This window comes from Emydura macquarii, unplaced genomic scaffold, assembly GCF_026122565.2.
Source record: "Emydura macquarii macquarii isolate MOO-44397 ecotype Brisbane River unplaced genomic scaffold, CSIRO-AGI_Emac_v2 contig_1477, whole genome shotgun sequence".
Classification (NCBI taxonomy): domain Eukaryota; kingdom Metazoa; phylum Chordata; order Testudines; family Chelidae; genus Emydura; species Emydura macquarii.
Genome location: NW_027131614.1, coordinates 18,130,212 through 18,154,167, shown reverse-complemented (window position 1 = coordinate 18,154,167; position 23,956 = coordinate 18,130,212). Strand labels below are relative to the sequence as shown.

The 23,956-nt window shown below is 39.1% G+C and overlaps 1 protein-coding gene across 6 annotated transcripts in view; it reads left to right on the top strand.

Annotated features, from left to right (window-relative positions):
* FAM110B (family with sequence similarity 110 member B) overlaps positions 1 to 23,956 on the top strand; it is a 183,640-nt gene that overhangs the window by 51,058 nt on the left and 108,626 nt on the right. For 5 of the 6 annotated variants that reach the window (XR_010920877.1, XM_067553740.1, XM_067553738.1 and 2 more), the window contains exon 2: positions 5,650 to 5,784. The exons of the other annotated variant lie outside the window; for it this stretch is intronic. The gene's annotated coding sequence lies outside the window, so the exon portion shown is untranslated. The remainder of the gene's footprint in view (positions 1 to 5,649; positions 5,785 to 23,956) is intronic. 6 annotated transcript variants of the gene reach the window in all.

The window sequence follows — 23,956 nt, the reverse complement described above, 5'->3', positions numbered from 1 at the left end:
TCTTCCAGTCTGCCTGAGTGTCTGGAAGGAAGACATATTTCCTTGTAGCAGATCCCTACAAAGTTGCTCCAGATTTAAGATAGGTGAGTTTTCTGTGTTAGTGCATTATTTTAGTTAGATTTTCATTTAAAATTGGTTAATTTGGAATAAAAAAAAAATTGGTTTTGAATTGTAAAAACGTTTCTGTTAATCTGCCTATTGTTGATGTTTATCGTCTGTTATTGCATCAAACAGAACTACAATATCACAACAGTTATAGTAAAATATCTATATAACTATAATACAATATAACCCTAAATAATAGCACTTACGTCATGTCTCATGTTTATTTTATTATTTATTTCTTATGATTTATTACCACATATAGAAGGCATCCATCTGCTATTCTTGACACTCTTTGACATTGTTTGAAATAAGACATCAGAAACTAAATCAGCAACTCCCCAGAAAAACTCAAACTAAACTTTATCTCAGATACAACCCAAAAAGTGGGACTTTTTCCACCAGTGTCTGACAACACCAACAATCTCCTCTCTCAATACCTAGTTTCTTTGGCTGAATTTATTAGCCAGAAGGGGAGACTCATACTAAATAATTCATATCAGGCAAATGTTGCTGGTTTTTCTGTTTTCAAATTTTTTGAGGTGATTGTTTTTCTCAGATTTATTCATGATACACAATTACTTCACAAATAATTTCCATAGGTAGCTTGTAGTTTGTGAGATTTCAGTATTTGAAATTCATACTATTTTGATTGGACACATGAGTGTGTTTCCTAACTGGATGAATCAGGTTTCTAGAGTTAGTACTTTTGAAAATATTCTGAAACACCTGCTTAAAAGTAATTTGGCACATGTTTTTGCTTATAAACTTACTTGCTCATACATTTGCAGAAAAACACAAATGTTTTTAAAATGTGAATTATTATGTATTTTATTATTACACAGTATAAGCCCAACTCTAATCACAGTAACTGATGTTAGAAATAAGGATGCAGGGGTGGCTGTTGCTGGAGATGGAACATTGGATGGGGAGCACCAAGGGTCTGAAGTGGCACTGAGCATTCTCTCTTAGGTGTTTTGCTGACTGGTTCTTTCTCACATGCCCAGGATCTACTTGATTGCCATATGTGGGGAATTTTCTCCCTGTTCAGATTGGCAGTGAGCTTGGGGTGTTTTTACTTTCCTGTGCAGCATGTGGGCATGGGTCATTTCCCTGCCTTTGCTTGGTCTTCAGGCACTGGTGCACCTTGGTCCCTCCTATTCTCTGCCTGTGGCACTTAATAGTCTAGTGTCTTTGGACTGTAATACTTTGGTCTAATTTCGATTGTTGGGTTTAATGTGCAGGTATTGGGTGGGTGCAGGGCTGTGACGTCCAGGAGGTCAGACTAGGTCACTGGTTCTCAACTAGGGGTATGCATAAGTCTTCCAGACCATACATCAACTCACCTAGATATTTGCTTAGTTTTACAACAGGCTACATAAGAAGCACTAGTGAAGTCAGTACAAAATAAAATGTCATACAAACAATGATTTGTTTATACTGCTCTATATACTATACACTGAAATGTAAGTACGTTTGTATTTCAATTGATTTATTGTATAATTATATGGTAAAATGAGAAAATAAGCACTTTTTCAGTAATAGTGTGCTGCGACACTTGTATTTTTAGGTCTGATTTTGTAAGCAAATAGTTTTTAAGTGAGGTGAAACTTGGGGTTACACAAGACAAATCAGACTCCTGAAAGGGGCACAGTAGATTGGAAAGGTTGAGAGCCACTGGACTAGATAATCTGGTGGTCCCTTCATGCCTTAAACTCTGACTCTGTCATTTAGGTGTATAATGTTAAGCAAAAGAGCTTGAAAATTTGGGTCCCTAAATGTCACTGTTACTTATTAAGATGAATAGGCCCATTAACTGGAGCCTGAAATCACAAGGTGCTGAGCACAGCACTTGTGAGGGGCCCAGCACCGTCAGTGCCCATTAAATTAACAGAATGGAAGTTGCTCAGCACTTGGCATAATTTTGGCTCTAGAGCTAATATTTCAGGCTGTCTGTCTGACAACTGAGAGAGCCAGTGCTGCTCTGATGTGTAAGGGTATCATCATGCCCAGAAAAGCTAGAAACATTTTGCATCTTTATTTTAAATGAAAGCAGAAAACATTGGCTATACCAACAGGCTATGAAATATCTTGCAGCTTCTATGCTGCATGTTTCTAGTGGCTGCTGAGTTCACCAATTGTAATTCTGGTTTTTGTAATGGTGGCACTTGTCCATCACAAACTGATTTCATATAGTGCTTGAGCAAATGAAAGATTTTAACCAGATTCAGTCACTGTTGAGTTGCTCTGAGTTTGCCCTGTGACATAGAGGTGAAAGATTAACAGTCTTCTGAACCAACCGATTTCAGTCTCCCAATTTATATTCATAGCAGTAATTAATTTCTTATGTGCGGCATCCCATGACTTCACTAGAAAAGTAACTCATTGCCTCGTACAAAGAATCCTCTGGTTGAAGAGTCGGAGGGAGGATGAACAGATATACATTTAGAAATACTGACTAATTGCTCCCCTTGAATGGGAATGCTGACTGCTGGAGAAAATTTAGACCAGCTTTTCATAAGAGTTTTTGACACACACAACTTCACACTGAAAAGATTAAAGTGATGGAGTGCATGCAAGAAGCATCTTTTAAATTAAATACTTCACTTCTATGCCAAGTGAGTTAGTAGGAAATATTACTACTTTACGTATGTAGTGTACTATCATAAAGGGGCTAAACAAACACACATGCAATTGCACAAATAGTGCATGTGTATTTGTTTGCTTTATGATAGTATTCAATTACCTGATCGCATACAACTTTTAATGTATTTCTGTCTGTGTAATATTTGAAAAGTACATTATTAATGTTGCAAACTTAAGTACTCAAAAGTTAGGGAGTGCCAAAATTAAGATTGCTCCCTCCCTGGGCTCACTGATCAATCTCTGTCTTCTTCCCCCACCCCATCCCTGTATCAGTTTCTTGTCCCACTCTCTTTGCCCAGTGAATTCTAATTCTGCCCCCACACCTTGTCTACTCATGAAATCTGTCTTCCCATCTCCTTCCCCTCACCCCAATGGTTCCCAATCTCCTTGCCCAACCAATCCCAGTTTCTTCCCTCCCCTCCAAGTCCCAGTATCCTCCCCCATCCCTCTTTTCCCCTGGTTGAGGGAGCGGGTGATAGTTTCTCAAAAGATTGCCAGAATTTTTAAGGTGGGTAAAACAACTTCTATTTCTCTAGCCTTGATCTCCGCAACGGCTGAACCATTTTGGCTGAAATTTTCTAGAAAAGGTCAGTCTGAGGCATGCAACCAGCATAGAAATTTTAGCCCAGATAGATGTAGATGAAGTCTGGAAAACAAGTAACTGAAAACAGTCTTATAGTGGGAAGTGTCAGATGTCCTTAATTATAGTTGATGCTATCAGCTCCGCTTATAATACAGATTTTTTAAAAACTTGTGATGATGTTCTGCTCACAGTTGAAGGTGATAATCTTAACTTCAAAAAGTCTCTTTATCAGGATCAAATTCTGAACAAGGTCCATAGGGTTAAAGCTTCTGCAATAGTAACAATTTGAAGAAATATACAGGATTGTAATTTCGTTAAGACATCAATGGGAATTCAGTGCAGAACTGCTCTTTTTGCCTTTGTAAATTGCCCACTATGAGTCCATTGTGTCTGGTGGTAATGAAGGTCAAACTAGAATGTAAAGTAGAACTGCTGTTTTAAAGGTTAATCCATGCAACAATACCTTCCAAACAAGTAACTTCTATGTATTTCATGCTTTATAAAGATAGCTGTTAATTACACGTTAGCAAGAATGGTTAGTAAGCAATCTGCCTCTACCTTTTCCATCCATTCTGATAGAGTAGTTTGATGGATAGTCTCATTTCCCCGCCAAACAGAATTCTTGTTATTTCATAGTAATACAGGGGTAGCATTTGAGACAATCTTAGATAGTAAGGCAGTTACGTTCCTAGTGAGACTAAAGGCCTTAAGGAATTGTGATTTCTGGAGTGAAATTCTGGCCACTCTGAAGTCAATGGCATAACTCCCATGGACTTCAGTTGGGCCAAAATTTCACACCACTGCCCTCATGGGTTCCCAAAGCATCTATTTAGGTAATTTCCAAATGTGGGGCCAGTGTTTTGTTAGGGATACTTGTAACTTGAAAATGTATTTTGTTTGTAAGAATCAGGACCCTCAACTTTGACTAGCAGAACTAGTATACTGCAACACTGATTTGATGGTTAACCTAAGCCATCGACTACCTCCTTTCTCCTCATTTTCCATCTACTCTGCTCCAAAGGAGTATATGTTTTGTTGTCTAACATCTGTTCTATTTTTGTTTCAGCTAGTGATTTTTTTATATGAAATATATCTATTTTCTAGAACTTCAATTAATGCATGTGGTTAACGCAAAACAAACTAACCAGATTAAAAAAAAAAAGTCTCAATTGATCGGAGTTTTAATCACACTGTTAAACAATAAAGAATACCAATTTAAATTTATTATAAATATTTGTGGATGTTTTCTACGTTTTCAAGTATATTGATTTCAATTACAACACAGAATATGAAGTGTGCAGTGCTCACTTGATATCATTTTTATTACAAATATTTGCACTGTAAAAAAGATAAAAGAAATAGTATTTTTCTATTTACATCATACAAGTTCACTCAGTCCTACTTCTTGTTTAGCCAATTGCTAAGACAAACAGGTTTGTTTACATTTACAGGAAATAATGTTGCATCTTTATAATGTCACCTGAAAGGGAGAACACGTGTTCGCATAGCACTGTTGTAGCTGGCGTTACGAGATATTTACAAGCCAGATATGCTAAACATCAGTATGCCCCATCATGCTTCAGCATGTAGGTGCTAAAATTTTACATTTTGTTTTTGAGTGCACTTATGTGAAAAAAATAAAATAATTCTACATTTCTAAGTTGCACTTTCATGATAGAGATTGCTCTACAGTACTTGTATGAGGTTAATTGAAAAATACTATTTCTTTTGTTTTATCTTTTTTACAGTGCAAATATTTGTAATAAAAATAATACAAAATGAGCCCTACACACTTTGTATTTTGTGTTGTAATTGAAATCAATATGTTTGAAAATGTAGACATCCACAAATATTTATAATACATTTAAATTGGTATTCTATTAGTGTGTAACAGTGCGATTTAAAATTGATTTATCACGACTATTTTTAAATCTCGCTATTTATTGTGATTATTTTTAATTGTTTGACAGCCCTCCTGTTTTCATATCTAAAAATTTGGTTTCTGAGACAGAGGCTATGTTTACACTGGCGGCAGCAAATTTGCTGCCGCCAGATCGATCTTTCATGATCAATTGAGCGGTGAGTGAGACCTGCTCAATCGATGAGGGAGTCGACTGAATAAGTCCACCCCCTCAACTAGCGTAGTTCCTGTCGGCTCAGCGCAATGTGAACAGCGCGCAGAAGCAGTCGACGGGAGTTACGCAAACTACTCTGCGTGGTTTGCGTAACTCCCATCGACTGCCGCCGAATTTCCGGGTGAGCGTGAACAAGCCCCTACATTCATCAAGTTAAATATCCTTCACTTTTATTGTTTCTAGGCATTGCAAAGAATCTTCTGGAATTCCTAGGTGATATGAAAAGTCCCTCATTCCATTTAGAAACTTGAGCCTAAGGCAAGAAACTCCTTGTAGTTCAGAGTGGCATGGCTTGGGGCTCAGAAATCTTACATCCAGGTAAGAAATTTATTTTTCAGATTAAGGTGCTCAGGTTTGCAAAATGAGGACTTTTGTTCTGTATTAAGCATCTGTATGTACCTATGTACATATTTATCTTATGTTGAGTATTGCTTGCTACCACTTGAGCAAAAAATGACAGACATACAGACTGTGCATTTTAATTTGGAGCTGGCAAGAATTGCTTTTAAAATTCTCTGAGAGACATCTCCTCAATTTAATGTTCACAAATCTACATCCACTAGGGAATAGCCTACTTGAGATCTCTGTAATGTTTTTAAAGATGCACCCAATTTTAATTGCAGCGTTCATAACTAGTTTCTCATGTGGCCGGTAAAATACAGAACCATTGTAATATGTCAGTAACAAAAGGGAGGGAAGGGTGAGGTATCCGTATAGAGAATTTTTGTTTACCAATATTATAATTATTTCTTAGTACAATTATACCAAATTCATGTTTGGCTAATTGCTTGTAAAGGTTAAGGGGTGGAAAATGAATAAGAAGTATGAACTGCAATCCTAGAAATGGTACTCGTTTGGTCCCTTCTGTATTACAGCTACAAACCTCTCAGGGGACTTGACTACAACACAGTTTTATTCTGTAGCCTAGATAGGATTTTCACCATATTTCTGTTCTGTGCTAAATGAGACCTTTGTAGTGGAAGGATGGAGCATACTTACATGTAGAAGTTGGCTGAAAAACTCTAGGAATAGCTGATGTGGTGGATTGAAGAAATCTGTGTGGAACATCAAGCTAAAAGGGTGGCAAACCTCAAATTTTTAAAATGACTATTGCAAGACAAAATAACTTTTATGATAGAGCACCTTTTAAATAGGAAATTGTCAATTGTTTTAAAAAATTCTTTTAGAAAAATTGCAAAGATATATTTCTGCTCAGCTGTTGTTTTATTAATATTTATCATTTATATTGCAGTAGTTCCTAGAAGGTCCCAACTGGGAACATGGCTCGCTTTGCTGGGACCTGTATAATCATGTTCAAAGACATGGGGTGAAATCCTGGCTTCAAGGAAGTCAATGGTAAAACTCCCATTGACTTCAATACAGCTAGGATTTCACCAAAGGTCTGAAGACCCTAGAAGGGTTGTTTGGACATACGTGAGAGCAACACCTCGTGCTCATGCTCTCCCTGCCTCATCCTACTTCTTTCCCTTTCTCTTGGACTGTTGCCCATTCAGATTCAGTTTCAGCCTTGCTGCTGGTTACTGGTAAGCACTCTTTTGGTGGGGTTCAGGGAGGAATGTACGCTCTCAATAAAACAGCAAAACTGAATCTTATGCACAGTACTGTCAAATACAGAAAGTGAACAAACTGAAAAAATATTTTCCTCTCTAATATTTCAGTTACAGTTACCTTAGGGATTACTGGTACCTATGGTGGGGACAAAATCTTGAAATGGAACTGTAATGTTTGAGTTGATGGTATTCCTTTTAAATAGTGTTTAAAAAGTCAAATTTTACATGATGAGAATGAGCAAGTAAGGGCTTCATAAAAGGTATTGAATATTTCTATAGTGGTTGTGAATATACTTACAGGAGGGTTTATGATTCATGTACAAAGTTTAAGGTACCGTAAGCTTATCAATAATTCAGGGAGTGTGGGATCGAAACGTGGTCTTGAATGCTATTACTATTTCCAGCAAATCAATTTGTTCCCTTTTTCGGTGGGAAAAGGGGTGGTATTACTAACCAGAAACACATGGCATGAAATGATTGCCAAATGTTCCAGTGAAAATCAAGGGCACACTTCATAATTATGAAGATTGTGTTTGCCCTACTTTATTTTCTCTTCACTGATGCAACTGTAACTGTTGCTGTAAATTGTATGAATAATTGATCAAGGCAACTTCATGTGTTGCCTCAAGTGATATTATGCTTATTGCTTTTCAAAACCATACTTCATTCCTCGTCGTACCACAGCTTTGCTCATGTGCTTGTGATTTTTCTGATGTTTCTTTCCCCCCCCCAGGGAGTGCTGGTTTTTGCTTCAATTTCCTCTGGGATTTAACTGAAAAGTTCAAAAAATCAACAACATATTAAAAAAATAAAATAAAAAAGCATCCATGATCCTGGGAACGGTGCAGTATATACACATCTGTTTTCACATAAGCATGAATTGCAGGCTTTACAAATATTAAACATGTAGCTCTTGCCACATACTAGCTAAAGTGTTCCGTAACTTGAGACAGTGTGTGAAATAAAAACAAAACTGTATAGTTTTTTTTTACCATACTAATGGAAAACATTTAATTTACCTTCTAAAGCCAACCAAAAGAATGACACAATGCTGTTGAAACAGATTTATGATGCCTTCTCTCCCATAGAAATCTCAATACAGCTTGAAGGTGCTGTCATGGGAGCCGGCCGGCTGGCTGAGCTCCAGCTGTGTTCAAAAGTAAACTTCTGTACCACAAACCAAAACTGATGACTTTGATTTCTTTAGTCATCACTTTGTTTCTGAGATATTATGGAGTGGGCTTTTATTCATTGCTTTTTGCTGCTTTGTTTCTACTAAGAATTTACTGAAATTTCAGTTTAGCAAATTCAGCCTGTTTTATGATTTTTTTTTTTAAAAAAAAAAACCATTTATCTGATTTCAGCATTTCATGAATCAGAAGTGCTCAAAATATTAGGCATGGTGGAGGTACTGATGTAAGAAATCTCTCTATTTCCATCAACTGCACTTTGATGGAGCTTCATCTTAAAATGCATTTATGCAGAGGAAAAATACCTTTGTTTTTCATCTGAAGTATCAAGCCTTCATTCAAAAGGGGAGTTAAGGGTCAGCATGTTTTTTCCAGTCCGCAAAGAGTTAGCTTTAAACATGGGGGAATAGGTTTCCCTGCCCATCCATTTTTTTTCTTTTTTCCCCTCCTGCTAAATAAGGTCAAATGTGGCAGTGCAATTTTTGTTAAATCCAATTGGTTTTTACAATAGAGCCATTTATCCTGCAGAAGTAAAGCTGGCATAGCAGGTTTTCATATTACACCAAATGTTATGACTTTGTTTTGAAGACAGTATCTTCAATAGATTTTTTTTTTAACGGTTGACTGAACATTTCAATAATGTCTTTGTCTTTATTTAGATTGTGGACTGCTGGAGCAGGTACCTCTCTCTTTTATGTCAGTGGTTCTCAGCCTCTTCCATAATGGGACACATTTCCCATTTAAGGAGTGTGAGAAGGGCAGGATGTTTTAGGATGAAAACCATCCTGTTGTATGTTTGTTTAGCACCCATTAGGATCACTGGGTTGGTCCTGCTTTGAGCAGAGGGTTGGACTAGATGACCTCCTGATGTCCCTTCCAACCCTAATCTTCTATGATATGATTCATTACAATGAGTCCCTGGTCTTTCTGAATCCTTGGCTAAAGCCACCTTTGTTCCCTGCACATACACACATTCAGTCCATTGCACCTCAAGCCTTTTATGGACATACAGAAAGATGTGGACAAATTGGAGAGAGTCCAGAGGCGAGACCTAAATGATAAAAGGTCTAAAACACCTGACCTTTGAGGAAGGGTTAAAAAACTGGACACATTAAGTCTTGAGAGAAAGAAGACTGAGTGCGGACCTCAATAACTGTCTTCAAATATGTATTAAATGCTGAAATAAAGAGGATGGTCACCCATTGTTCTCTATGTCCACTTAAGGTAGGACAGGAAGTAATGGGCTTAATCTGCAGCATCGGTGATTTAGGTTAGATATTAAGAAAAATGTTTCTAGGTTTAAGGATAGTTATGCTCTGGACTAGGCTTCCAAGAGAGGTTGTGAAATCCCCATCATTGGAAGCTTCGTAAAAACCAATTAGACAAACAGGGATGGTTTAGGTATATTTGGTCCTGTCTCAGGGCTTGTCTACACTTACCTCCGAGATTCGCTGCCGTCAGTGTAGCCATAGCCTCAGTGCAAGAGACTGGACTAGATGACCTCTCAAGGCCCTTTCCAGCCCTACCTTTCTATGATTCTCTGATACTAGCATCCACCAGAGTGAATCTTGGACCTAGTGTCTCTTGGACTGAAATTTATCTCTGACAAGCATGAGTTCCAACGTTAGAAATTGCCTTTCTAGCTCTACTTTCCAGGCTACTTTTGCTGCAGGTCTCTTCTTTGTCCTATTCTCTCAGTGCCACCCGTGATCTCTGCTCCCCGTGGGAGGGAGCTCTGTGCTGAGCTGAGAGCCTGGGCAGCAGCCGATCTCCAACTGGGAGCTAGCTCTGTGCAGAGCTGAGAGCCGGGGCTCCAGCTGGGAGCCCTGTGGGAAGCCCACAACGTAGGCTTACACTGCTGGGCAGTGAGGCTCCAACTGTCAATACTGCTGGGGCTCACAGCTGGGGCACCACTCCTCCCCACCCCCGCTCAATTTCAAAACAGACAGGCTACCAGTTGTGACATTGAAGTTCTTGTGAATTGCATGGCTCCCGCTGTCAGCCATCCTGACAACTAACAGGCAATGCAAGTAAGGCAGTGTCTATGCAGACACTGTGTCGCCTGAACTATGTCAACCTAAGCATTACGCCTCTCATCCAGGTGGATTTACTAGGTCAGCGTAGCAGGTGAGTTACAACGGTGGGTGGAAAATTGTAGTGTATACACTTACATAGTTAGGTGGATGTAAGCTGCCTTACCTTGACTTAACTTTCTAGTGTAGATATGCCCTAGTTGTTTTGACAACAAACCCTTTATCTGTCTGTTTACTAATTTTTGTGTGCGCCAAAGAAGTCATGAATATAGTTGTATTCAAACATAAAATAATTATGCAAATAGTTGAATTAAATTTTTTGTTTGAAAAGTAGTCTGAGAGAGATTTGGTGTGAAACTATATGAACCCAAACTCACAAGTCTTCAAACCAACCTTCCACTTGTCCAGAGGAAATTGAAGAAAACATTAGACTCATGGGTTTGCATTTCAAAAAGTAATTTTTAAAAAAATGTTTCTAAACTACAACCAGATTTACTTCTTGAAAATTCAGTTTCTAAGAGTAAGTAATGAATATTTGGTGATAAACTTTTTTATACATATTATTATTATTTGCAGTTTTGGGGAGCCTAATGTAATAGTGATATGATTTTGATTAACATAATAATGAGGAGTTAGAGCACAATGACTGCCAACATGACCTAATGAGATTTTAGTCACCACTGAATGGTAACTGCAAATCCCAGTATAACCTTAATTATCTTCTGGAGTGTCTTTATGATACAGATAAATAGTCTTACTGGTAACAGCATCATCTAGTCAGAACAACCAGTCAGTATTTGTAAAGTTCATGCAGTCACTCGGTCCTGCCCCGCTAGGTACTCCCTTGCTAATTCTTACAGGTGTACTGCAATCATTTTAGGTAATTTGCCAATCATTCTATAATGACTCTAAAGGCGCAACCTAAGAGTGTACAAGTTGTAAGCACAATTTACAACTTTGGATACAAGGATTATTTTTTTCAACCCAATATATTTTGTTCCTTTTTTTGTCAGGTGATATTAAGAAACTGAATCTAAATTATAGTTTAAATAAAAAATGGTTGCATTATATAAACCTTACATCTACTTCAGTGATATCTTCAGTCAGATAGGATTTTAGTCTTAGGTTGACAAGACTTTGCAGGTGGTAGTTGTGTAGTTACTTTTCCCTCTCTCTTCTCTATACATTGCAAGTGATTCATAATGTGGTCCTAACTGTATTCTGATTGTAGTTTTCATTGGACCTCTGAATATACCTTTCTTGCTCATGTTAGTTACACGTTTCCATAGAAGCTTTGAAATTGAAGATTCTTTGTACCAATGCTGCAAGCATTTTTCTGTGGAACACAAGATAAGTTGCAGTTTGTGAGACTGTACTTTGGGAGGGAAAGTAGAAGGCCTTTCAGAAATAAAGAAATATAAGTGATGCTTTCAGGCAAGCCAAACTTGGCAAAATATAAGTGACGAGAAGAAAGGCATGAATTATTATATAGAGTAAAACACAAAAGATAAATACTCTGGTTGAGGACTGTTCAGCAGTTCCTTGGCCGCAAGTGAAGTGAAAATCAGATTGGCAAAAAATACAGTCAATGTAAAATGGCTGTCTCTATAAGTTACCATATGTGAGTGTGTCTGACCTTCATAGTGCTTGAAATTTAGTTGTTCTCACAGATCAAATCTGAATAGAGTTCCTTTTTTTGTTGTCGTCATTATCCTAGCTTTGCCAAGCATAGCTGTTACTGTTATCTTATTTCCTAGTTTTGAAAGATGGATTTTCATTACTCTAACCTTTAAGACTGATTATTGCTTGACCTACTATTACTATCTCTGTTTACAGATATGATTATGCAGGCTTGCTGTTACTCACGTTAAGTAAAATAAAAATAATACATTTCATCCCTCACCTGTAGGTATTAGTGTAGAACTCTCCTGTCAGAGCATTGACCTGTACAATTGGAAAGGTGTGCATTATTATTTTTACTTTCCTATGAATAATTGATGAGGCTGGGCAAATTGACAGGTCCCAATCTGGTATTGTTGCCTCATTGTACTAGGCACCATATACACACAAAACAAAAAGATCTCTGCCCTGTGTGCCCAAAGCAAGCTAATGGCACTTGATGCACTAGCATGGTATGGCAAATGCTAGATTCCTGTAACTAAGGATTTAGTTTAAAAATAAATAGTATTTTTGGATTAGTTGTGATGTATTAAGGTTTGAAATTCTAGTAATCTGTGCTCAGCTAATTTCTTATAACTTCACCATTTGCAACAGAAGGCCTCTGCACATTATAGGAATTGCCATATTGAATCGAACCATAGTCCATCTAGCCCAGTATGCTGTGTGCACCAGTGGCTGGTACTGAATGTTTCAGAGCCAAATGAAAGAACCCCACAGTAGGCAGATGTGAGATAATCCGCCCACCACAGAAGGTTTCATCCTGGTCTTTTTAGTTAGCGGTTGGTATAAACACAGTGCCATGATGTTTAATTTCTGTTCCAAATTTGTTGTTTTAATTAATTATTGTAATTCTGGATATTCATATATATGTCCCATTTGTTTGAGTCTTGCAAAGTTCTTGGCATCAGACACTCCCTGTGGCAATGAGCGCCAGTCTAATTAAATGTGTGTGAGAAAAAGTACTTTTAACTTCCCACTTTTTAATTTAATTGTCTGTCCCCATATTTTTGTGTTATGATATAGGGAGAACATAAACTCCTGATGTACCTTCATTATTGTATATATTTTATCATGTCCCCTGTATTTGTCTCCTTTCTAAGATATATAAACCCACTCATTTCAGTATTTCATGATGAGAGTTTTTCCATGCCTTTGATCATTCCAGTTACCCTTTTTTGAACCCCCTGTAGTTCATAATTTATTATTATAATTTGTTTTCCCTTCTAAAGAAAAGCTACTTGCTTCAAAAAGAGAGCAAAACCACATAGAGAGCAAGAACAGACTTGCTAAATTTCAAGAGTCTGATTGTCTTTTGAATCATAGGGAATAGCCTTAATTTTCTTAAAACTTGTAACATTAGCAAGGAAGTTGTATTGAAATATATAGGCAGATGTTTACTTTTAAATAATTTTGTTTTGAAAACATACAGTAGTCAAGTTCTAAAGTAAAGACCCAAAGATTTCTGTTTTTAAAAGAGTTCTTAGTATTGATAGTAAAACTTCTTCCCTTGAGAGACTCCTGAAGTTTTTATGTAGTCCAAATAATTACCTATGCATTTGACCTGGGGAGTCCGTTTGCTTCAGTGTTGAGCACTGAACTGTGAGTGGAGACCACTCCTAGCTCTGCCACAGACTAACTCTGTGCCCTTGGGCAAATCATTAACCTTTCTGGAACAGTTTCACCATCTGTAAAATGTGGATAATAATTTCTACCCAATTCTATAAAGTACTTTGAGATCTTTAGCTGAAAAGTGCTTTATAAATGCCAAGCTATGCTATTTATGAGTGGAGTGTGACATAACTTAGTCATTCAGTTACTTATAATTTAGGTGTTGCTTTCATACAGAGTGGATAAAAAATCAGTGATTTTTGTAATTAAATTAATTTTGGGTTTATTTTAAAAAAAAAAAAAAACTTTGAAATTGACAACCTGTGTAAAGGCTGAACCTTATTTATAAATCTAGTAAATACATTTAAAATTATTGATTTAATTTAAAGTATAATACTATATGTGAGTGAGAGTGAGTGAACCTGTTTTCTACCAAGTTTTAAAGGAAGGCAAACCAATAAACCAGTGGAATTAACTGGCTAAGCACCTGGAGTCAGGGTTTCTGGATGTGTTAAACCACCTATTGAGAGCAGTAGCCTCTTCTGCAAGTACAGAGAGACTATATTTTCTTCATTTCAGTTTATTCAACTAAGGGTATGTCTACACTAGAAATATAGGTCAACTTACAGCCACCACAGTAATTACTGCAGTGGTTTATGTCCACACTACCCTCCTTGGGTCAGTGGTGCGTGTCCTCATCAGGAGTGCTTCCACCAACCTAAAAGGGGCAGTGTGGGGCTCTTCACAGAGAAGGTTAGCTCCCAGACTACTGCACTGGGCAGCACAGAATGGGGAGGAGGTAAGCAGCCCTGAGTGCTAAAAGAACAGGTTTAGGACTATTTTAGAAGGACTGAATATGTACAACTCCACGGAACAGGATACATTGCATTAGAGGGTGCTGAGTGAATTGGCTGATGTAACTGCAAAGTCATTGGCCATTATCTTTGAAAACTCATGGCAATTGTGGGAGGTCCTGGATGATAAGAAAAAGGCAAATATAGTGCCCATCTTCAAAAAAGGGAAGAAGGAGGAACCCGGGAATTACAGACCTGTCAGCCTCACCTCGGTCCCCAGAAAAATCATGGAGCAGGTCCTTATGGAATCCATTTTGAGGCATTTGGAAGAGAGGAAGGTGATCAGGAACAGTCAGCATGAATTCATTAAGGGCAAGTCACGCCTAACCAACCTTATTGCCTTCTGTGATGCAGGGACTGGCTCTGTGGACGTGGGGAAAGCAGTAGATGTGATATACATTGATTTTAACAAAACTTTTTATATGGTCTCGCACAATATTCTTATCAGCAAGTTAAAGAAGTATGGGTGGATGAATGGACTATAAGATGGATAGAAAGCTGGATAGATCATCGGGCTGAATGGGTAATGATCAACGGCTTGATATCTAGTTGGCAGCTGGCAACAAGCAGAGTGCCCCATGGGTCAGTGCTGGGACTGGTTCTGTTCAACATCTTCATTAATGTTCTGGAGGATGGGGTGGATTGCACCCTCAGTTTGCAGATGACACTAAGCTGGGGGGAGTGGGAGATAGGGGGAGAGATAGGATACAGAGTGATTTAGACAAATTGGAGGATTGGGCCAAAAAAAATCTGATGAGATTCAACAAGGACAAATGCAGAGTCTTGCACTTAGGACAGAAGAATCGCATACACTGCTACAGACTAGGGACCTCCTGGCTAAGCAGCAGTTCTGCAAAAATGACCTGGGGGTTACAATGGACAAGAAGCTGGATATGCATCAACAGTGTGCCCTTATTTCCAAGAAGGCTAATTGCATATTGGGCTGCAGTAGTTGGAGCATTGCCAGCAGATCGAGGGAAGTGATTATTCCCCTCTATTCGGCATTGGTGAGGCCGCATTTGGAGTATTGCGTCCAGTTTTGGGACCCCCACTACAGAAAGGTTGTGGACAAATTGTAGAGAGTCCAGCAGAGGGCAACAAAAATAATTAGGGGGCTGGAGCACATGATTTATGAGGAGAGGTTGAGGGAACTAGGCTCATTTAGTCTGCAGAAGAGAAGAATGAGGGGGGATTTTGTAACAGCCTTTTACTACTTGAAAGGGGGTTCCAGGGAGGATGGAGCTAGGCTGTTCTCAGTGGTGGTAAGACTAGGATCAATGGTCTCAGGTTGCAGTGGGGGAGGTCTAGGTTGGATATTAGGGAAAAGTTTTTCACTAGGAGGGTGGTGAAGCACTGGAATGGGTTACGTAGAAAAGTGGTGGAATCTCCATCCTTAGAAGTTTTTAAGGTGCAGCTTGACAAAGCCCTGGCTGGGATGATTTAGCTGGGGTTGCTCCTGCTTTGAGCGGGGAGTTGGACTGGATGACCTTCTGAGGTCCCTTCCAACCCTAATATTCTATGATTCTAAGTTAAGAAACCAACTGGAAACTGAAAAGCAGGAAAGCTTGTTTTCCTTTTCCAATCTGTACATAAAACTCTGTATCATGAGAGGGTGAGCTCTACTAGTTCTAAAATCTTGAAGGACACGGTGACCAGAAACAATATCAATTCACTAACTGCAGATAATACTTTTCACTGAAAAACATGTTTTGTGAAAACATTTGCAAAAGGTGGTAATTAATTAATTAAAAAATGCCATTTTTGTTAATTTTAATTGAATTTAGATTTCCATTCAAATAGACTGACACAAATCCTAAGTACAAACATTAATCTTCCTATTGTAAATAAAAAATGCATTAGTAACAATTTTCTAATATATTAAAAAATGTAAAAATTAATCATCTGAACAAATGAAAGTCAAACTTATATAATTGCTTAAATAAGAGTGTATGAATATAGTGTATCCTCCTGGTTAGCAAAAAGAAGCACCAAATTACATATAAAGGTTGTATTTAGTTGCAAACAAACATATTAATTGTTACCAACTAATGAGACTCAACCTTTGTTTAGAAAATAGCTAAAATGTACAAATACAAAACACAATTAAAATGGATTATTTTAATCAGCGTTTCTTGTTTGCTGATATAAATAATTAAAATTGGTGGTTTAAATCACTTTGACTTAAATTGATGCACCCTGTTTATGTACTGACAGTAAGACAACCCAAAAGCAAAATAAAACCACCTAAAACATGATGCATTGTTGTTGTAAAATGGTTTTGAAAGGAGGGAGGATACTGATATTTGACTTTAATGGATACCAATAAAGAGCAAAAATGCGCAGTGGATGGTGTACAACTGCTGAAATAGAAATAGGATTGCAAAGACAGAAATGGTTAAAATGAAGGGGGGAAGAAAAGATTTGTCCCAGAATGAATACATGGCAGTTCTAGTCTGCCTGCATCTTTAGCAGAGTTCCATTTGTCTTTTGTCAAGTGAATTAAATTTATGGATAGAACTAGACTTCATTAAAGCGTTGGATTTGTTAATGCTTTCTAAGCATCCTAAACAAGACAAAATGTTGCTAATTTTGGGCTAATCTTTCAAATAGGTAGCCAGGTGGGAGATCTTTTTGTGTTCTTAAGTACTGTAAGAAAATTAAGCAAACATCCCATAAACCTAGCCTATGGCTTTATACTCTATATGTAAATTTCTAAGTATTCCAGAACACACTCAAGGAAAAGACATAAACTACCTTTTTTTTTCTCTTTTCTCTGTATGAATGCTTTTATTTCCTGTCTTGGACTGGGAAAGAAGAGTAACAGAGGAGTTTTGTTAAATACAGCTAAATCTAATTACAGCTTGATTTAAAGCCACATTTACACAATGGCTGAGGGGTGAGTTCACTTCCACAAAAACAAATTCAGTTGGCTCCCCACTGTGCATCAGTGAACAGCTAGATGTGTTGCCTGGAGAGCAGCTGCCTCCCTCTACTGGTACTGAATTTCTCTACATTTCTGTTGCACTCTTACTACCTGTCACAAAAGAACAAAACAAAACAAAAACCCACAACACAAATATATACACTTATGTGTGAGTGTGTACAGTATGAAATCTCTAGAGTGAAAATTATCAAGTGGCCGTGAGTGAGTTTTGGAGCCTATATTCTTAAGTACGTGACTGCTGCATTTTGTAAGAAACCCATACAATGTTTATATTGTGAGCAGTGAAATCTTAGTATTTCATGTCTGTCAGTGAATAGAAATTTTGTGCATTCTGTGTCCTTGAATAGCTATTTTTTCCCATTTATTCAAAATAAAAATGATAGTAAATATCCGATTCTTACTTTTACAAAATGATTTTAATTGAATGCACAGTCCTCCAAAAGATGCAGATTGAGCCAAATTCCCTATTGATGTAACTCTAGTGAAATCAATGGACACTGCTTTAGATGTGCTGCTGCCCTTTCATCAGAACCTCTCAGGAAAAAATGTCTCCAGCCCAATAATAGGAGCACAAAAGTGTGAATTCCTTTCTTCCAGCACAGCATTCACTGTAGCCTTTTTTTACACTGGGACTTGTCTACACTTAAAACACTACAGTGACACAGCTGCATTGTTTTAGCACTTCCGTGTAGATAACCTATACTCATGGGAGGACTTCTTCATCTCCCTGAAAGGCATAGCTAGGTTAAAGAAAGAATTCTTCTGTTGATCTAGTGCAGTCTACACAGGGATTTAGGTTGGTTTAACAGTACTGTTTAGTGGGGGTGGACTTTTCACACCCCTGACTGACATAGTTAAACTGACCTAATTTTCGAGGGTAAACCAGGCCTGAGTGTTTACACTGATGTAGCTTCACTGGTGCAAACCCCTAGTAAACTGTGACATGGCGCACCAAAGTAAACTGTGACTTTTAGATTTTATGAAAGAGAACAGGAGGAAGTGAGTGTGGCCATGGGATTTTCTCCATAGTTATTCAGTGGCCTGAGAGCAGGAGTAGAGAAGTTGGATGGTGTGTGTAAACCAGAGTGGAAGAAAGGGGCAGAGAGGATTCAAGGGAGGAAAAACAGAACTGGAGGAAAGAGCAGGGAGAAGGGGATGAGAGCAGCAAAGAGATTAGAGGTGTTGATGGCTTGGAGATCACAGAAAGACTGGGAGGAGGGCAGCGGGTAAGTGTGTCATGTTAAAGGAGATGAAGTGATAGAAAGATTAGAGAGAAGAAGAGGTGTTTAGAGAAGATGCGGCTGAAGAAGTGCCTGTTTTGTTGAGTAGAAAAGTTGATCTCAATTTGAAAGTCAAAAAAAGAAATGAAGATGGGGGATCATCAATGTGAATGTTGAAGTCACCGAGAATGATGGTGGGAAACTGACTGGAGGAAAGAGAAGAGCTAGGGGGTCAAGGAGATTAAATCAGGATCAGCCAGTATGAGGGAGAAAGGAGATAAGAATTCAATTTACTTGGAAAGGGGTGGGAAGAAGGGTTTGGAAATAACTGGTGCAGAAGAGGAGGAATAATACAATGTCTTATTTCCTGGAGGTCTAAGGGTGGTGATGTGTGTCTGAGAAGGAGACACTGTGAGAAAAGTGTTGCTGGAGAGGCTAGGTTGGAGGGAGTGCCAGGTTTTAGTGAGTGCAAGGAAGTAGGGCAAGTGAGAGATGAAGAGGTCACCAATGGTAGGGAGTTTCTTAGAGATGCAGTAGGCATTCCTGAAAGATCAGGAAAACGGGATGTGGCATGAAAAGGGATGGGGATAAATATCAGATCAGTAGGACAGAAATGGTGATACAGGAGTGTGTGACAGGATGTTTTAACAGGGTGAAGGAAGGGCCAGGATTGGGAGATTGGTTGGTTGTACACTTGAGAGGGCCAAAGATGAAAAACAAGGGAAAATTGAGAGGAAGCACCCAAGCTCTTAGGGTTAACATCTTTGTGAGTCTCCAGCAATGAACTCTTCACTTTTATGTTTTTCCCCCTCTTGAAGGATTTGCTGCAAGAAGTCTAACACTACTGATGACAAAATGGGTGGCTAAAGAGCACTGTGCTTCATGACCGAAGGTGAAGAATATTATAAAATTAAGAGTATCACATACAGTGGAAACTATGAGGAAGGGTCAACATGTCCTGCAATCATACAGAGGGGGAGCTGTGCTCTAATCTGTTAGCGAGACCCCCCTCATCCTGCATTCCAAATCACACCAGACACAGGCCCCTGCTGGAGCGTCCACATGCAAAGATTCATGTGTTCTCAAAGAAATCCTCGGGTGAATGCCACAGGAGAAAGACAAATGTTCTTTTTTCCCCTCTCTACTGCACATCTTCAAGCTATCTGGAAAGATCCTTCACATCTCAGGGAAATCCCTAATTTTTAAAGAGGCCTCCATGTTATCTGACCCAGTTGAGTCTGACACCACTAAAACTTTTGCCCTAGTAAAGCAAACAAAATTTAGGTTTAAACAGGGACAAAAGGCAGCTGAGTTTGGTCCATGATCGACCCTCCTCAAACTGGAGAAGAAAACAAAAAGTCTCTTCTATCCCAGAGGTGAATCTCCAGGAAAAGGGATAATCGTCAGACTTCTAGGTGAAAAATTCAGACCACGATTCCCAGGAAAGACTATTCCCTCAGAAATTATTCAAACCTCTGCTATAGGCTGAACAAATAGTCCTCTAATCTGAGACATTATTTTTCTAAGAGCTTCATGGTCCGAGCTGCTTTGTCCTCTTATATATGGATCGAAAACCTCAGACTAGCTGTGTGGGAATTCCTCAGTAAAGGAGGAGGTTGGATAGACTAACCATGATTTTAAGATTCTTATGATTCCTATACCAGACAGCGCTGTCTCCTGTCTTGCTAATAAGGAGACTATTATCCTGTTGGTAGGGCATTTCTACCCTTAGAAGATAAATCACCTTATGAAGGAATTTCAAGGCCTCTGCTTGTCTCTATATAATGTAGACCTACATTTCCAGTCTTTTCTCCTGAGGAGACCTGTTTGGCGGAGTGATTTGAGGGAGAGTTTACCAAATAAGCTTTTAAATAAATAAATAAATAAATAAAAAATCCTGAAGCTTTTTTTTGTGGTGGATGCACTGAAGTTTTTCAGCAGATTAATTGCCAAGCATGCAGTAGCAAGATGCCAGCTCTAGTTATTCCTTGGATGGGCCATGTACAAAATAATCAAACCCTGGACTTTGTAAAAATTGTCAGAGGACAGCTTTTAATTAAAGTTGTAGAGAAGGATATCCCAAAACATTCAGTGAAGGAGGAACACTTTTGCTAGTTCTAAAATATGCCAAAAGAAAAATCAAATCCTACCACAGGCCTCATTTCTGCAAGTTGTTTCATACAATCAAAACTCCATTAAGTCAATGCACCTCTTCCTGGATGGAAACAATTTGTAGGATTAGGTCCTTAGATGACATAATTCTCTTCTTTCCTACCAGACAAAAGCAATGCATGTAGGAAGGTGATCAGGAACAGTCAACACGAATTCACCAAGGACAAGTCATGCCTGACCAACCTGATTGTCTTCTATGAAGAGGTGACTGGCTCCGTGGATGTGGGGAAAGCAGTGGATGTGATATACCTTGACTTTAGCAAAGCTTTTGATACAGTCTCCCACAGTATTCCTATCAGCAAGTTAAAGAAGTATGGGTTGGATAAATGGACTAGAAAATGGACAGAGAGCGGGCTAGATCATCGGGCTCAACGGGTAGTGATCAATGGCTCAATGTCTATCTGGCAGCCCGGTAACAAGCGAGTGCCCCAGGGGATGGTCCTGGGTCTGGTTTTGTTCAGCATCTTCATTAATGATCTGGAGGATGGGGTAGATTGCACCCTCAGCAAGTTTGCAGATGACACTAAGCTAGGGGGAATGGTAGATACCCTGGAAGGTAAGGATAGGATACAGAGTGACCTAGACATATTGGAGGATTGGGCCAGAAGAAATCTGAGGAGGTTCAAAAGGACAAGTGCAGAGTCCTCCACTTAGGACGGAAGAATCCTATGCACAGCTACAGACTGGGGACTGACGGGCTAGGCAGCAGTTTTGTAGAAAAGGACTAGGGGGTTACAGTGGATAAGAAGCTGGGTATGAGTCAGCTGTGTGCCCTGGTTGCCAAGAAGGCTAATAGCATATTGGGCTGCATTAGTAGGAGCATTGCCGGCAGATTGAGGGAAGTGATTGTTCCCCTCTATTTGGCATTGGTGAGGCCACATTTGGAGTATTGTGTCCAGTTTTGGGTCCCCCCACTACAAAAAGGATGTGGACAAGTTGGAGAGTGTCCCGCGGAGGGCAACAAAAATGATTAGGGGGCTGGAGCACAAGACTGATGAGGAGAGGCTGAGGGAACTAGGCTTGTTTAGTCTGCAGAAGAGAAGAATGAGGGGGGATTTGATAGCAGCCTTTAACTACCTGAAAGGGGGTTCCAGGGAGGATGGAGCTAGGCTGTTCTCAATGGTAGTAGATGACAGAACAAGGAGCAATGGTCTCAAGTTGTAGTGGGGGAGGTCTAGGTTGGATATTAGGGAAAAGTTTTTCACTAGGAGGGTGGTGAAGCACTGGAATGGGTTACCTAGGGAGGTGGTGGAATCTCCATCCTTAGAGGTTTTTAAGCCGTGGCTTGACAAAGCCCTGGCTGGGATGATATAGCTGAGGTTAGTCCTGCTTTGAGCAGAGGTTTGGACTAGCTGACTTCCTGAGGTCCCTTCCAACTTTAATCTTCTATGATTCTATGATTTTAGGACTCAGGATGGGATAGGAAAATATAATTAGTGGTTAATCACAAGTATTCACAGCCCACTGTGGATTTTCTGGCACCAAACTGGTTAGCTACTGGCCAAGTTTCAAATGGCAATGGCCAGATGCTGCTTCGTGTGGTGGCGGGGAACTCTTGTGTTGGTAGTCTGGCACTGTAGCCTGTTGTGAGCTTGACAGACTTGCAGTAAAGTGGTCTTCCTGAAATTGTTGGGTCTAGTGTGTAGGTTCTGGGTGGTATTTGTGGCTTGTGATATACAGGAGGTCAGATGAACTAGTGATCCCTTTTGGCCTTAAACTCTGATTCTTAAGTTTTGCAGTCTCTGCTGATCATCCTGGATCTGCATCACTATCTTATCCTACCAATCCATCCTGATCAGATGGGTCTAGAAATGGCACTCCACTGAGTGCAGGTATCCAAGGAAACTTTCCTCCTCCTCCTCTAAGAGTAGCTGCATGAAATCATGCTAATTATGATCAGGATTATCCTGATTGCATTGCTTCCTCCGTGCTGTTGACAGCTCTTTGAAAATGATTCTGGCTAGTGAGAACACATGACTTATGTGATACAGTAGATGTGATCATGACTCCCAAAGTCCCACTGGGTACTAGCAGGCATCCCAATAATCCACTGCAAAAATTACCCAACTACATAAACCTAGCAGTAGCATTTGGCACCATGGAATACTTACCCATATTGCAAGCTCTTATATCAATACTGTGATGCACCGTTTTGCAAGTGAAGTAGCTTAAACCGGTATATGATCTGTAATGTGGACTCTCAATATCAGATTGGTTATATTGGTGCAACTTTTTCATGTAGCTGAGGATTAACTCTGTTTATTCCCACTGATGATGTCAGTGTGTTTTTCTCAATTCTCTTCCCCCTGACAGAGATTCAGGTCAAAATTGTTCACTTTTTAAAAAAATGTCTGCAAGTGACTACAAGGAGATAGTTTTTAATAATGGAGAAAAGGTGGTATGTAGCAGAGCAGAATTGATTCCTCCTGTTCCCAGCAGCCAAGGACTGGTAACTAGGTAATATGTCCAGCATATAAATCCTACTGCTCCCAGCGAGTCAGTTGCCTTTCATGAGATAGTATCAGGGATTTGTTCCTGTTACATGTGTGGTACCCATACAAATTGGGGAAGTCAAAGCAGTTCTGGACTTGAAACCTCTAAACAAACTCACCAGGAAGAGGAGCAAGTGTAGGATGGAAATTTTAGCCTTGACTGTCTAGGATAGTACTTGAACTATAGAAAGATGTGATTCTGCAGAGAAATAGAAATACTATTTCATTACCTACAGAAGGAGATTATTGCAGCCAACATCAGCCACTTGGATTCAGGTGCTCATTGAAGGCAATGTTTAATTTAAGGCACTTGGAACACAGCCTTAAATTGTCCAAGACAACAGTCATAAACTTGCTTGATCTCCAAGTGGCATGGTATGTGCTCTCACTCCTCCGTGCCCAGGAAAACACAGCCACCTGTAATCTTTTGATGAAATCTGATAACATCGTGGTAGTCTACCTAAGTTCTTTAGATCCAGGAGGACTGTCATTTGGTATGTTTGTACAGTACCTAGCACAATGGGCCCAGTTTGGTTATGGCCTGTAAGTGCTTCCACAATATAAAGGTTAACGATAAGGGAGTGCTCGGCTGTACAATAAAGCCGTGTTCTTCTTTCAGTGGGTGGTGCTAAATGTTAACTCAATTCAAGTGTTATAGACCTCAGAATAGTTCTAACGCTCTGTGAACATTATAAAACTACAAAGTAGAAAGGAGATACAATTGAG